This window comes from Cryptomeria japonica, chromosome 4, assembly GCF_030272615.1.
Source record: "Cryptomeria japonica chromosome 4, Sugi_1.0, whole genome shotgun sequence".
NCBI classification, from domain to species: domain Eukaryota; kingdom Viridiplantae; phylum Streptophyta; class Pinopsida; order Cupressales; family Cupressaceae; genus Cryptomeria; species Cryptomeria japonica.
The window spans coordinates 619,955,998-619,972,030 of NC_081408.1; the positions used below are offsets into that span (position 1 = coordinate 619,955,998).

Genomic DNA, 16,033 nt, shown 5'->3' on the forward strand with positions numbered 1-16,033 from the left:
TTCTCCCTTACCAACTACCAAGTTTTTAATTTTTATCTTATTTTATTATATTTCTTGTAACTTTATAGTAAAAATTCTAGATGCATAAACATTTATGCATGCAAATTATTTCAAACCATTAGCTCAAAAATTAAAAAAATATCTTTTTCTACTCTTTTCTTTAACTGTTCAATATTTTTTATATTATGCTTAGCTAACATTTTTTAATCTAATAGTCAAAGCATTCTTCTTTTCCTTTTAACTTTTTTGATTCCCAATTTCGCAAGGAGAACGTCTAAAACCTAAGACCTACTCTCCATGGTTAAAACACTGTCTTGAGCTGCAACCTTTGTCCCTTAGGTTAAACATTATATCACTATTCTCTAGCAAAAGTTTGCTAGATATCCATTCTTGTCATTTTTAAAGTATACTGATTTCTCAATGTTATATTTTTTTTTATTCTTCATCTCCAAATTTTAACTGGAACATTTCAAAAATTTTGATCTTTTATTCTGTCCTTATGAGAAATATCTTTCTCCTCTCCTAATTAGAGATGCTGCAACCACAAATTTCTCATTCTTTATCTCCAGAATATACTGTAACATTTCATATCTGATATTTTCAAAACGCTTTTGATCTTTTTCATAAAAGATAAAAGATTCCTGCCTCTCCTTGGCATAAACTCTGTTGGACATAATAAACATGTGGATTTGACTATAGCGGGAGAGTTCGGAATTCCTGGCTGTCCTCAATAGCATTAATCAAATCCGTAGAATTGAAATTAAAGGTAACCCACATGCATCTTACGCAGTCAAGTGCTGGGTACATCATTGTCTTCATCAGTTGATGGGATAAGCTCTAATGTGAATGGATCTGTGATCACTTGTGCTGCTCGGTGTAATGATATGGTCTGTGCAACCCACCAAGCAAAAGCAAGTGGCATTCATGATTTTTACTTGTGCTGCTCGGTGTAATGATATGGTCTGTGCAACCCACCAAGCAAAAGCAAGTGGCATTCATGATTTTTACTTTTTTGGACATAAAAGTTTTAGAGAAGATTTAGTAGGGGAAGGATCCAGTAGTTGTGCACCCTAACTTCACACTTCTCAAAATCTTACTTGAAAATTTCAAATCATTCCGATTTTTTACAGCAGCTTATTTGGCAAGTCCCCTACTTATAACTAAGGTTTCAGGGCCACATTATCAAATATGATGCCACATCAATATGCTTTTTGACAAGGTGTCCAAAACAGCGCGCAAAAAAAGTGAGACCAATAGGTGTGCAAAAGAGACCCCAATAGTTGTGCAGCTGATATGGCATCACCTGATTGGTTACTTTTTACAATATTAATACATTTCTTAACAACTATTGGTACATTTACTATTGTTACATTTCCTAACAAAAATTGATATTTTTTGTTTCAAATAATAGGTTTTATTTGTTCAATTTTTGAAACAAAAGATATCAACAACCCTCACAACAATTGGTACATGCTCAACTACTAGGTCATTTCCCCTAGTTGTGTATTTTAATTTTTGGCTTTCTAAAATTTTATATGAAAATTTCAAATTATTTTCAATGTTTTTACAACAGTTTACTTGGCAAGTTCCCTGTTTATAACTAAGGTTTCACCGTCACATATTCAAGTATGGTGTCATATCAACATGTTTTTTGTGTGTCCAAAATTCTCCAAAAGTGAGATCAATAGACTTGCAAAAGAAGCCCCTATACTGACATCACATGGTTGATTGCTTTTTACAATTAATGATACTTTTCATAACAATAATGTCAAGGCCCTTTTGATACCTGCTTCCTGCAATAGACAGCTGCCATATTTTAGGACCCTTGTACGATTTTGATGTACAATTTCCCATTTGGCCTACCCTATATTTTTCTCACTAGCAGATGATCATAGGGTAAAAACTTAGGAAAAATGGACGTAACTGTCACAGATTCCGTGCTTGTTAAGCCTGTAAATCCCACTCCACGTGACCAACTTTGGGTTTCCAATATCGACTAAGTTATAGTTTGATTCCAATCTGCAATTGCTTAGGGTCCGATGTGGGTCAGTTACTGAGAAACGCGCTTTCTAAGGTGTTAGTGGATTCTTATCCGCTGGCGGGCAGACTGGTAGAATTGCTGTTGACTGTAATGGCGAGGGCGCTGTGTTTGTGGAAGCCGTGACAGACTCATGAATCGATGATTTTGGGTAATTCACCTCTCCTTCACAATTCACGACTTTGGCTCCCTCTGCTACTTACGAGAATGGCTTCACTAAATCTCCTCTGCTTTTGATTCAGGTAAAATTAATTTAGAAGGCTTATTGTGAGGATCTGTTACATTGAATCGTTCTGCTCATAGACTAGACTTAAAAAATGATATATTAAGGAACCATTTCTTAAGAGAATATAAAACTAGATCTGTAAGGAACTAACTATCTAGAAAAAAGTTATAAGAGATCTTGTTTTCCCTTGTTCTTTGAATCATTAAGGTCGATCTATATATATAAAATGATATAATGATGTGAAAGCAGATTTGATTTAAATCTTTCTAAAATAACAATGAAATTATAGGTAATCAAGTTCAAATGTGGAGGGGTGGCTATAGGAACGGGGATACAGCATATCTTATCAGATGGTACATCTTCTTTACATTTTGTGAACAGCTTGTGTGATCTAGCTCGGGGATTGAAGTTACATTTACTTCCTCTTCGAGCTCGAAATCCTCCCAGAGTGGGCTTTTCTCACCAAGAATTTGCACCAACTCCAACCCTTCTCCACCAAGATAAGGATGACAGAAAATATTAGTCTGCAAGAAGAGGTAAAAATGGCATCATTTGGAAGGTTCAATCTTAGTGAAGAGCAAGTTAATGCCCTAAAATAAAAGGCAAGCGAGAACCCTCTTAATAAGGCGTACTCCACCTACCTAAGCCTGGCAGCCCATATCTGAAAATGTTGTATCACAGCGCAAGGTTTAGCAGAAAAGCAAAGATGCAAACTCTACATTCCTGTGGACGGGAGACACCGTTTATGCAGACCACCATTGCCTCGTGGGTATTTACCTGAATCATTTACAGATCTTTATGATAAGGCTTCTAAGTTAAATTTACCTGAATCATAAGCAGAGGAGATGTAGTGATACCATTCTCATAAGTAGCAGAGGGAACCAAAGTTGTGAGTTGTACAGTAGAGATGAAATACCCAAAATCATCGATTGTTAGAGTCGTTCACTGCTTCCACAAACAGAGCGCTCTCGCCATTACATTCAACATCAATTCTACCAACCAGAGGTGTCAACATCAGTCTGCCCGCCAGCCGATAAAAATCCACCAACACCTTAGAAAACGCGTCTTTCAGTATTTCAGCCACATCGGAATCTCCATTGGGATATACCTTTTGTAAATATAAGCAATTGCAGAATGGAATCTAACAATAACTAAATCAATATTGGAAACCCACAGTTGGTGATGTGGAGTGCAAATCAAATTACAGGCTTAACAAGCACCGAATCTGTGACAGTGATTTATCTTTTGAAAAATAAGGTGCACATCTCCCTATCTTGGTAGCTGGCAATGGTTTTGTGTGTTGTTCTGTACAGAAGGGAGTGTGCCCACTGCAGGTTTTATTTCCATCGGGTTGCAGTCTGATAAAAAAAAAAAATCTCTTATCTTTCTGTCCTTTTCAAACAAAACTATTATGCACAGAAGGAAAAGAAGAGCAAACATTCTTTGGCAGGCATTTAGGTATCATTTCATTCCAAAATTTAGAGATTTTTTTGGCGGTTTTTGCAGCTGCATTACTCGTAAGTTATTTCCTCCCATTTTACCCATCTTGTGGTAGATATTCAAAGTCATGGCTTCCTTCAACTTTAGAGTTTTGCTTGTATTTTTGTTTTGTCACACTAGGTTATAGATCTTCTTTGATTGTTGCCTGTAAATTTGTAGTGGTTGTTGATGTAAATTTTAGAATTTATTGTGTCTTTGATCAAGCTTCTCATAATTTACAAATATATTTTTGTTCATGGATTGTGTTTTAAGCTACTCAATAGATTTTTCTTGTTGTCTTGAATATATTTGATACGAAGTCACATTGTGGAATCCTTTATCATGTCTCGTACGAAATCACAATATAGAATTCTTTGGCATCATCTTTGTATCTATGGAGTCTAGAGATTCTAGTTGCCTTTAATCAATTCTTCTTCAGATATCAAAGTTACCAAGTTACTAGATTCAGCATATATGCACATCTTATCCACACTAGATTCATTCTATGTATTATAAATACACCAATTTTAACTCTTCTTTTACTTCCACACCTAGATTAGGATCAATAGTTAAGATGTGTCTTCTTTTACTTCCACACCTAGATTAGGATCAATAGTTAAGATGTGTTTGAATGTAGCATTTAAACAGTTTGATTTTTATTTTTGTTTTAACAATCACACCCATTACCAAACATTACTGCTACATGTCACAAACATTAAAAAATATATTGCTATAAAATCAACACTTTACATTCCACAAACATTAGAAATCAAAGACACACTGTTGATGTTCACCAAAAATCAGCATAGGGGCACTCAAACAAAGGTATAGGAACCCCCAAGGCATTCGGTGAGAGATACAAGGTCCTCTTGCTTGATCGAAAATGTTTTCATTCATTGCAAGGCTATATGATTTTTTAGGTCATAAAAAAATATTACTTTAAGGAAAGATGATTGAAGGAACTCTAGAACTTCTTTGGTTGTATTGTTTGTTCCACAAGTGAAGAACTTATTCATTGTTTGTCCCACAAGTGAAGAAGAAAAAGCTCAGTGCACCCGGTTTCAATAAATGGGATTTAGAGAAAACTACAAAACCAAACGCAAAATTTCTTATGCGTGCACCCAATTCTCAATGTTCATTAGGATTACTATAGTGATTTTTTTATTACCAATGGGTTGTTTTTTCCCTTTGTATTTTTAATGATTCTGATATTCTTCTTTGACAAGTCACTTCCAACTATGATCAATCAAAACAGAATTTTATTATCTTAATTGTTTCTGACAATGTCTTTTTTGAATCTTCTAAGAAGTCATGCATTTGTAATCCATGCCACCATTATAAGATATTTGCTAACTTATGTGTCTTTGAATGTGCCTTCTTTAATCTTTTGAATTTATCTCAATCAAGAGGAATTCAAATGGACTCACAGTTGGGCATGCCTTTAAGGTTCACTCTTGCTATGCGACGATTCAGGAGACAATCATTGAAGTTTAATGTTCAACTTTTACTGATAAAAATTTATCTTCCTGATTTCTTTTAGGAGTTCCTATGATAGTTGTGATGACAATGAATTACTAGTCCTGCTTTTTAGTAGAATCACAAACATATACACTTTTGACATTTATCTTTGTAATAAAAGCAATTTATCAGTGAGATATAGCATTAGATTTAGTTGACGTGCTAGTGTCTATTACATTGATGGATCAGCTAAGAACATGCCTTTGATTTTTGAAAATGGACAAAAAAATTAAAAACAAAAAAACTCTCCCATCATTTATATGGAAGACAAATAAACAATTCTATTCTTAAGATTTATGTTATAGTTAGTGAAGAGACACTAATAAAAAATTTGTAATAGTGATTTTTTTTTTTACATTTGCTAATTGCATGAATATTCCTTTTCTTGATTAAGGTTATGAAATTTAATTTGTGTTACTATGCAGTGGATGCAGTTTCACCAAAAGTAGTGCCATTGGTTATTCCCAACGAAGTAAAGAAATGTTTCCATGAATCAACAAAAAGCCTTTTTATAGTTTCTATGAAGGTATTTGAAATACATATGGGGGGGGGGGGGGGGGGGGGAGCGGCCAGGGGGGTGAATTAGTTTTCACCGAATTAATCCAATTAAGCACAATCTCATATTTCAATCAACTGCAACAAGAATAAAAATAAACGTAATAACAACAACACACATAACACCAAGATTTTGATGTGGAAAACCCAGTTAAGGGAAAAACCACGGTGGGAACCTACCCACAATATGATGATACTCTATACTAGTATGTGTAAATATGATAATGGATAATGGGTAATGTACATGCATTTAGGCACACTGCCTAGAGCTCACTGCTCAAGATACAATGAACCAAAAGGCTCCAACCCTCAGGGAAGGTTCACTACCTTACAATAATGATCGGACTACAATCCGGATTACATGAACTGCAAAAACAACATTTTCTAATGCTTGATGATAGTTTCGGTTAAGCTCATTTGTCTTCTCTACAACAATTTCTACTCAATACACCATACCAAAGGATAAATTTTCTTATGTGCATATACACCACTCTCTGATAATGCAGACACCACATCGACACCCAAATTACATGAATCTAACACCTATTTATACAATTCATCAACCTTGACTACAAGATTGACCAAACCCTCAATCCTTAATTACACAATTACATCACATGATACATAAATCAACCACCATACCAATATAATGTCATAGATGACATAGCATGGACCTAAACCAAATCTCCAAACATGCATCACCATCGAAAATCTCATCAAGATCAACCGCAACACACTACACCAGCAGAAATACTGCATAACACAAAGAATATCATCGGATTAACAAAATTACCAATACCGTGCACAATGATAAATGCGCACCAACAAAATAAATAGGAAACGATCAATAAACACCAACAAGAACATTAAAACCATCTGCAATAGTTGCACCAACACCACTTATTCAAATCTTCATCAATCAACATGCTAAATCTCAAGAACACTTAACAACAACAATTCAGACTAGAAAGATAACTTGCGGAGCACCAAATCATGAACCATCTGAAATAAAGATACACATGAACACCCAAAACCTTCTCCCAAATCTGCAACCAAAGATAGTCATACCGGAGCACAACAAATCAAATACAAGACTCTGCCAGCCACTTAACATAGAAGAACAATCTTCAAATCAGAATCCACAACTCAACCAAATAGTATCATGGAATCAATAAATAATGAAGTATATATACTAGAGATACTTCGTACTGAATCACAAAACCAACCAAATAAATTCTTTGCAATCACTGGAACACCAAACACAAGAATATGTTGATATCAATAACAACAACATGTCCTAGCAACAACAATATCCAACAATCTCCCCCTTTGGCATTGATGACAACATATGGATGTGAAAGACAATCAATGCAAAGGAATAGATCAACACCATCAAACTGCAACAAATTCTCCCTAAGATCATGCATACAAATATTCAAAGATAAAGCAATTTTTCACATGCTTCTCTCCCCCTTTGACAACAATGTCAAAGACATAATACAAATAATTCTTCTCTCCTAAGAACTCACCTTCTAAGAAGGAAAATCTCCCCCTAAGGATAAATTCACAACTGAACATTTGACCCACACACTGACTACTACGGTTGAGTAGCAGGACCAACTCATCAACACAGATAAAGAGATAAAGCTTTGAAATCCACCAGATTGATGCAACTCCATGCATCTAGTTTTCAGCAGGAGAGGCAGAGACCCCTAACTTATCTCTCAAACAGATAAATGTATCTGCAGGCAAAGGTTTAGTGAAAATATATGCAATCTGATCCTTTTGTAGATACATATTCCAATCTAACTTCTTCATCATTAAATTTCTCCCTCAAGAAATGATACTTAATCGACACATACTTTGTTATAGAATGCATAATGGATTCTTGGAAATATTTATAGCACTTGAATTATCACAATATATAATAGTAGGATCATCATAAATCACTCTAATATCCTTCAACATCCGCTTCATCCAAACTATCCAAGTACAGCTGCTAGCAACAACAATGTATTCAGCTTTAGCAATAGATAGAGATACAACATCTTGCTTCTTACTAGACCATGAAATCAACTTCTTTCCCAAAAAGAAAGCTCGACTGATAGTTCTCTTCTGTTCATCAACATCACCTACCCAATTAGCATCAGTATAAGAACATAGCGGGAAATCATCACTCTTCAGATACCATAAACCATAGTCAACAATCCCCTTCAACTATCTGAAAATCCTCTTTACAACAGTGACATGAGTCTCTTTAGGATCAACTTGAAATCTAGCACAAAGACAAATAGTGAGCATAATATTTGGTCTAGTCTGAGTTAAGTACAACAATCCACCAACCATAGATCTATACAAATTCTGATTAACTTTCTAAAATTCATCATTCTTAGACAACTTGCGTCCAGTCACTATAGGAGTTCCAACAAGTTTAAAATCAGCTAACCCAAACTTCTTCAACAATTCTTTCACATACTTGATTGAGAAATGAAAATATCTTTACCGGTTTAAGTAATCAGCAATCCTAAGAATAATTTCATTTCACCTATTATAGACATCTCAAATTCCTTTTGCATATCATTAACAAATTTTATACTCAAATCATCATCTCCTCCAAAAATGATATTATCAACAAAGACTTCAATAATCAAAATGTTATCATTATCAACCTTAAAGTATAAATTACTATTAGCAGTACCTTTACAATCTAGCATACTAGCAGTACCTTTACAATCCCAACTTCAACAAATACTTATCCAATCTAGCATACTAGGCTCTAGGGGCTTTCTTAAGTCCATACCGTGCTTTCTTTAATTTGCATACCATATATCCTTTATCTGATAAAAAAAATCCATCTGGTTGCTCAATGTAGGCTTCCTCCCAAAGATCACCATTCAAAAAGGATGACTTGACATCCATTTGATATACCTTGAAATTCTTTAAGCAGCATATGCAAGAAGCAATCTAACAACTTCAATTCTAGCTACTGGAGCAAAAATATCCTCATAATCAATTCCTTCCATCTGAGAATACCCTTTACATACCAGTCTCACTTTGTTTCTAACAACTTCATCAATTTCATTCAATTTATTCTGGAACACCCATTTAGCGCCAATTACATTCTTCTCTTTAGGCATCAGAAGAAGCTCCCAAGTGTTGTTCTCCATATTATTCAGCTCTTCTTCCATTTCTTTTATCCAATTTTCATCTTTACATGCTTCTGCAACATCTTTAGGCTCAATCTTTGAAATCAAGCATATCTCTTCAACAATAATCCTTCTCCTAGTCATCACACCTTTATTCTTATCACTAATAATCCAATTTTTTGAATGAATCAATCTTACATACCTCGAAGTCTTCTAATTGTTCTAATTTTTAGGCTCTTGCACTTCCTCACCGGTAGTAGCAATATCTAGATTGACTATCTCCACCAGATCATTTGCTTCAAGATCTCAGTCTATGTAGGCTTTGAAATGACAGCTTCATCATCAAATTCATATCCGCATGCTCTGATCTACTTTCCAATACATTCATCCACCTCCACATTTGTTCTCTCCACTATCTTTCTCAGTCTCTTATTGTAACACCGGTACGCCTTTCTCTTAGTAGAAAATCCCATGAAGATTCCTTCATCACATCTTGCATCAAAATTTCATATATCCTCATCTCTCTTGATATAACATTTACTTCCAAAAGCTCTAAAATATCTAACTATAGGAGCATGACCAAACCATAGATCATAAGGAGTCTTACCGAAATCACCTTTTATATGCATCGGGTTGAATGTGTAAACAACAGTGCTAACAACTTCTCTCCAAACAGTTTGTGCAACATTTCCTTCAATCAACATAATCTTGGCATCATCCAAAATGGACTTGTTCTTCCTTTCAACAACTCCATTCTGCCGAGGGGTTCTAGGAGGAGATAATTGTCTTCTAATTCCATTCCTCTAATAGAATGTATCAAACTCTCCTGATGTAAATTCTACTCCTCTGTTAGATCTTAGGCACTTCAACTTCAATCATGTCTTAGTCTCCACTTTAGGTTTGAATATCTTGAATTTCTCCAATGCTTCTAATTTCTCCCTTAGAAAGGTAACCCACATCATCCTTGAATAATCATCAATCAACAACATGAAATATATGTCACCCTACATGCTCTCACTCTTGTAGGACCACATAAGTCAGTATGCAGAAGATCTAACAATTCATTAGATGATTACAACTTACTCTTAAATGAAGTTCTTGTTTTCTTTTCCAACCTACATTCCTTACATATTAGATTAGCAGGCTTCACAATCTTAGGCAAATCTCTAACATCTTGAGTAGAACTTATCCTTACCATGCAATCAAAATTAACATGACACATCCTCCTATTCCGTAACCTTCATCAATCTGAGCAATCGAACAACTTTTCTCACTAGCATTCAAGTGAAAGATATTACTTTTAGTCTTAGTCCTTGATGCGGTCTCCATACCAGAGGCATTTAGGATCTTGCATTTACCATTCTTGAATTGAAAATCACATCCCTTGTCAACCATCTGCCCAACACTTAAAAGATTATGCTTCAAACCTTCAACATACAAGACATCATCAGTATTGTGCTTACCATTAAAAGATATAGAACCTCTACCATGAATCACACAAGCTTTATTATCTCCGAATCTCACTATTTCACCATCATACCTTTCCATACTCATAAATTTACTTTTATCACATGTCATATGATGTTAACAACCACTGTCAATTACCCATTCATCTTTCTCTTCAATCTTAGCAGCCAAAGCTTTCTCATCAACAATGCAGCTTGTAGGATTCACTGGTACTAGATCATCTTCCTTGATAGCAATAAATACAAACTCATCTTCTGAATTCCCATTCTTTGATACTTCATCTGTCACACCTTCATTAGCAGTATAATATCATCTCTTCTGATTTTTGTACTCCCATTAGGACTTATAGGGCATATCATTCTTATCATGCTTCTCATATCTATCATACTTATCAGATCTATCATGTCTTTCAAATTTATCATGTTTATCATATCTAGACATTATTTCAGGGCACCTAGAAGGAAAATGTCCTATCTTATTACAAGAGAAACATTTCAAAGGTAACTTTCCATCATACTTACCAACTCCCTTAGGAAATCTCTGAGCAATAAGGGCTTCAAGCTCATCCAATTCTCTTTCTTTCTCTTCCATTTCTCTCTTTTCTCTTTCATATCTAGATACCCAACATGAATTTTCTCCCAGATCATACTTATGCTTCCCGGATACAAAGGCTCTGAATGCAGTCTCAGATTTTCCATGTGATTCTCCAAATTCACTCAACTCAAATACAGCCAACTTTCCAACCAGCATGTCTCTAGTCACTGTGGTCACACTCTGAATTTCATCAATAGCAACTACTTTATGTTTGTAAGCAGGAGGCAATGATCTCAGCACTTTAGCAACAATCTCATCTTCTTCAAGAGTTCCACCAACACATTTGATGTTCATGCATTCACCTTAGCCATAAAGGATGTTATGTTTTCATCTTCTCCCATCTCTAATGCTTCATTCTTCCCTTTCAAACTTTTCAACTTAGCTACTTTGACTTGCACATCTCCTTCATACAGGGTCTCTAATTTCTTCCAAATCTCATGCGCAGTCTACAAACCCATCACATTTGTCATCTTTGAATCGATCAAGGCACTTAGAAATGTAAGAAAGTTAAGTAGCGGAAACAACTTCCTACACTAACCTTGAGAGGAGGGTAATGCAAAACTTTTTCAGATCATTACAACAGTTACAGAAAATAGAAATAGATATAATAGCAATCATACCACAACACAATGATTTACGTGGGGAAAACCCTTTCGGGAGAAAAACCCCAGCCTCCAAAAGCAGCTCAATATTTTATTCAGCAATCAAAAACAGATTACAACATACTTGCAGAGCAAACTCTTCGCAGGAGTACCACTAATTAGAGATTCAGAGGCAACTCAATAGCCATAAGACTCTTACACACAACCTCTATCTCACACACCTCATAAATAGGAGATACAATACAAGAAACCGTCAAACGGTATTACAAAACCATGGGCTAAAACCACCCAATAAGGTGTAGCCGACCTTATCTCCCTTCTAGACGCCCTATGACATGTTAAAGCACACATTAACATGTGTCGCTCCCCTTTACAACTCATTTATGTATCCGATACAAATTATTTTTCCTATTTCAGGAGTACAAACTTCCGGAGGCCATAACTTGAGAACCGGGTGTCCGATTGACGAACCGTTTGAAGCGCCGGAAAGCTCACGAAGTGCTCTATCACCTCGTAACTAGCTTCATCGGTTACGACCACTTTTTAGGGCGTTTCGGAGCCTCTAAAGTCCCTAAAATTAAGTTTAAATATTTTATGGCACCCCTCCAAGACGAAAACATTAATATCTTCAAAACTAGCTGTGACCTTGCGACGCAACTTTACCAGAATGCTTATCTAACCAACCAGAAGCTTTAGGGAGAGTTTCGCACCATTTCGTGCTCAAATGAAAACTTACTATAAATAGTAACCTCGCATAAATGCAAGGTTGAGACACCATTTTTTTCAACAAATCTCCCACTTGTCGAACACCTTGCAAGAGCGGAAGGGAATGTCAACACAATGAATCAATTGCTAGGGGCCATAAGGCCCATAGACTCTGAACACCATCTGAACTTCTCTGTGCTCACAGCCTTAGTTAAAGCATCTGTAACATTTATCAAAGTTTCCACCTTAACCAGCTTCACCCTACCATCTTCGACCATATCTCTAACAAAATGATACTGAACATCAATATGTTTGGTCCGGGCATGAAATGTCGGGTTCTTAGCTAGGCTAATTGCACTCTGACTGTCACAGTAAACTGTCACTGTACCTTGTTTTATTCCAATATCCGAACACAGTCTCTTAAGCCAAATGGCCTCTTTACAAGCATGAGTAGCTGCCATATACTCTGCTTCAGTAGTGGATAAAGCAACCACAGCCTGTCGCTTACTCATCCAACTAATTGCACCACCAAACAAAGTAAACACATAAGCACTGGTGGAACTTCTGCTATCAATATCACCTGCCCAATCTGAATCCACATAACCATGGATATCAAGGGAAGTCATGTCTCCAACTGAATTACCATGATAACACAAAGAATACTCTGAAGTACCCTTCAAATATCTGAAGACTCTTTTGACTGCATCCCAATGAACTCTACCAGGATTAGACATATATCTAGAAAGTACTCCCACTGCTTGGGCAATATCTGGTCTAGTACAGACCATAGCATACATCAAGCTTCCAACCGCACTCTGGTAAGGCACTCTACTCATGTCTTCCATCTCCAATGGGGATGTAGGACAATCTGAAATAGATAGTTTCATTCCAACTGTAAAAGGAACACTCAATGGTCTACAATTCTGGATGTTGAACCTCTGTAACACTGAATTCACATACTTACTCTGGCCTAGCCATAGCTTTCTGTTCACCCTATCTCTTCTAATTTCCATCCCAAGAATGTGCTTTGCTGCACCAAGATCTTTCATTTCAAATTTAACAATGAGCTAAGACTTCAGTTCTGAAATCATACCTTTCCCTTTACCAATGAATAACATATCATCAACATACAATGCAATGAATAAGAAATGATCACCATAAGATTTATAATAAACACAGTGATCTGATTTAGAACGTTCAAATCCCAAACTCAACACATATGTATCAAATTTCTGATACCACATCCTAGGACTTTGTTTGAGGCCATACAAAGATTTCTTCAATTTACAGACCAAATTACTTTTGCCTTTCACCACATAGTGCTCCGGCTGTGTCATATAAATATCTTCCTCCAAATCACCATGAAGGAAAGCAGTTTTCACATCCATTTGCTCAACCTCTAAATCATAAGCAGTAGCAATAGAAAGCAAAAATCTAATGGACGTCATTTTTGCAACAGGAGAAAATATCTCACCGTAATCAACACCCTCAACCTGAGAGTAGCCTTTTGCAACCAACCTTGCTTTATACTTCTCAATGCTTCCATCTGAACCAATCTTTTTCTTGAACACCCATTTACAACCAACAAGTTTTCGTCCTTCAGGCAATGGTACAAGATCCCATGTATCATTCTTTTTCAAAGCTGCCATTTCTTCCTCCATAGCAATCTTCCAGGATTCTGCATCATTCATACCTAATGCCTCTTCTACAGATTTCGGTTCATCCACACTAGTATTCAGAGCAAAAATACATCTCCAATCATCAGGTGAATACCTTTCTGGTGGTTGTCTATGTCTTGTAGACCTTCGAACAAGCTGAGTTGGAGGTTCTTCCTCCTCTTCTGAAGATTCAGAGCTAAACGAGCTCTCCTCAAATTCTTGCCTATCTAGGGGTCTCGATTCAACTCTTTCAGGTGTAGAAGGAAGTTGAATCACATCTTCTTTTTTAGTCTGTTCTGGCTGCAATGTAACAGAAGGAGACTTAATTTCTCTAAAAATAACACTTCTACTGTGAATTACCTTTTGTGCAACAGGGTCCCAAAGCTTGTATCCTTTCACACCATAACTATACCCGATGAAGATACATTTCACAGCCTTGTTCTCCAATTTTTTTCGCTTCTCCTTTGGCACATGTGCATATGCCTCGCAACCAAAAACTCTAAGATGTCTCAATGAAGGCTTGTGACCTGACCATGCTTCCATAGGCGTTTTATCAACAAGAGCTGATGTAGGAGACCTGTTAATCAGGTAGCAAGCAGTGGCAACAGCTTCAGCCCAAAACTTTTGTTCGAGACCAGCACCACTCAACATACTCCTAGCCTTCTCCATCAGTGTCCTGTTCATTCTTTCTGCAACTCCATTCTGCTGTGGAGAATACGGAGTTGTCTTCTGCCTGTTAATTCCACAGTCTTTACAAAATCTATCAAAATCATTAGAGCAAAACTCACCGCCATTATCAGTTCTCAAACATTTTATTTTCTTTCCAGTCTGCAACTCAACCATTGCTTTAAATTCTTTAAAACGACTAAAAACTTCAGATTTACTCTTTAGAAAATATACCCATGTCCTTCTACTAAAATCGTCAATAAATGAAACATAATATGTGGATTTTCCAATCGAAGAGACATCTACTGAACCAAACACATCAGAATGGATAAGATCCAAAACACCACAAGTTTTATGAGAACTCGAGTAAAACTGAACGCGGTTTTGTTTTCCATAAATGCAATGCTCACAGAAATCAAAGTCAAGATTACAATCATTCAAACCTTCAACAAGGTTTTTATTTTTCAAGGTCCTTAGACCCTTTTCTCCAATGTGACCAAGTCTCTGGTGCCATAACATAGTCTTCTCTGCAGGTAACTTTGCTTCAAACGAAAGAGCACCCTTAGGTACCCAAAAACCATTTCCATCTGCTGAAGGTGAAACCTTCAAATCTTCCAGTGAAGTATCTGCAGATTTACTTTTTACAGAAGTGCTATTACACTCAACAGTGTATGCTTCAAGCTTATACAAAGTGCCAAACCTGACACCTCTAGCAACTACCATAGCACCCTTAATCATCTTACATCCTGCTTCAGAAAAGACTACCTGCACACCTGCATCTATCAGTTTGCTCACAGATAACAGGTTTTGTTTTAATCTAGGGATATGCAGCACACCATTAATCCTTTTTATTCTACCATCAGAAAACCTGATTCTAACTTTACCTCGACCAACAATGTCTAGAGGTGAATCATCATCCAAGTACACCTTACCTCCATTAAATCCTTCATATTCAGAAAACCAATCTCTATTGGAAGTCATATGAAAAGATGCACCTAAGTCAATTAGCCAGGCATCATTACCTGCATGAGTCGCCAAAGCCGCAATAAATGCATCGCCATCTTCCTTGTCAGACTCAGAATCAGAATCGAACTTTTTCTTTTTCTTCTTCTTCTTTTCTTCTTTGCAGTCCTTACGGATGTGACCCGGTTTACCGCAATTCCAGCAAATGACTTTAGACTTTCTAGGAGATTTCGATCTCCCTTTGGATTTGGATTTGCCGCGCTTCTCATTCTTCTTGCCTTTCTCTTTAGGTCTTCCACGAACGGTTAGGGCTTCCTTTGAACTGATGGATACCTTCCTTCACATCTCTTCACCGAGTAGGGCACCCACCACGTCTTCAGATTTCAAAACAATAGAAGTACTACCGATAGCCATAA

The 16,033-nt window shown here is 36.4% G+C and overlaps 1 long non-coding RNA gene across 1 annotated transcript; it reads left to right on the forward strand.

Moving 5' to 3' along the window:
* The first annotated feature begins 1,924 nt into the window (after nt 1–1,924).
* On the forward strand, nt 1,925–5,419 carry LOC131037692 (uncharacterized). The gene is made up of 2 exons (XR_009104283.2): nt 1,925–2,280; nt 2,554–5,419. It is a non-coding gene; the product is annotated as an uncharacterized LOC131037692 (long non-coding RNA).
* The last annotated feature ends 10,614 nt before the right edge of the window (nt 5,420–16,033 follow it).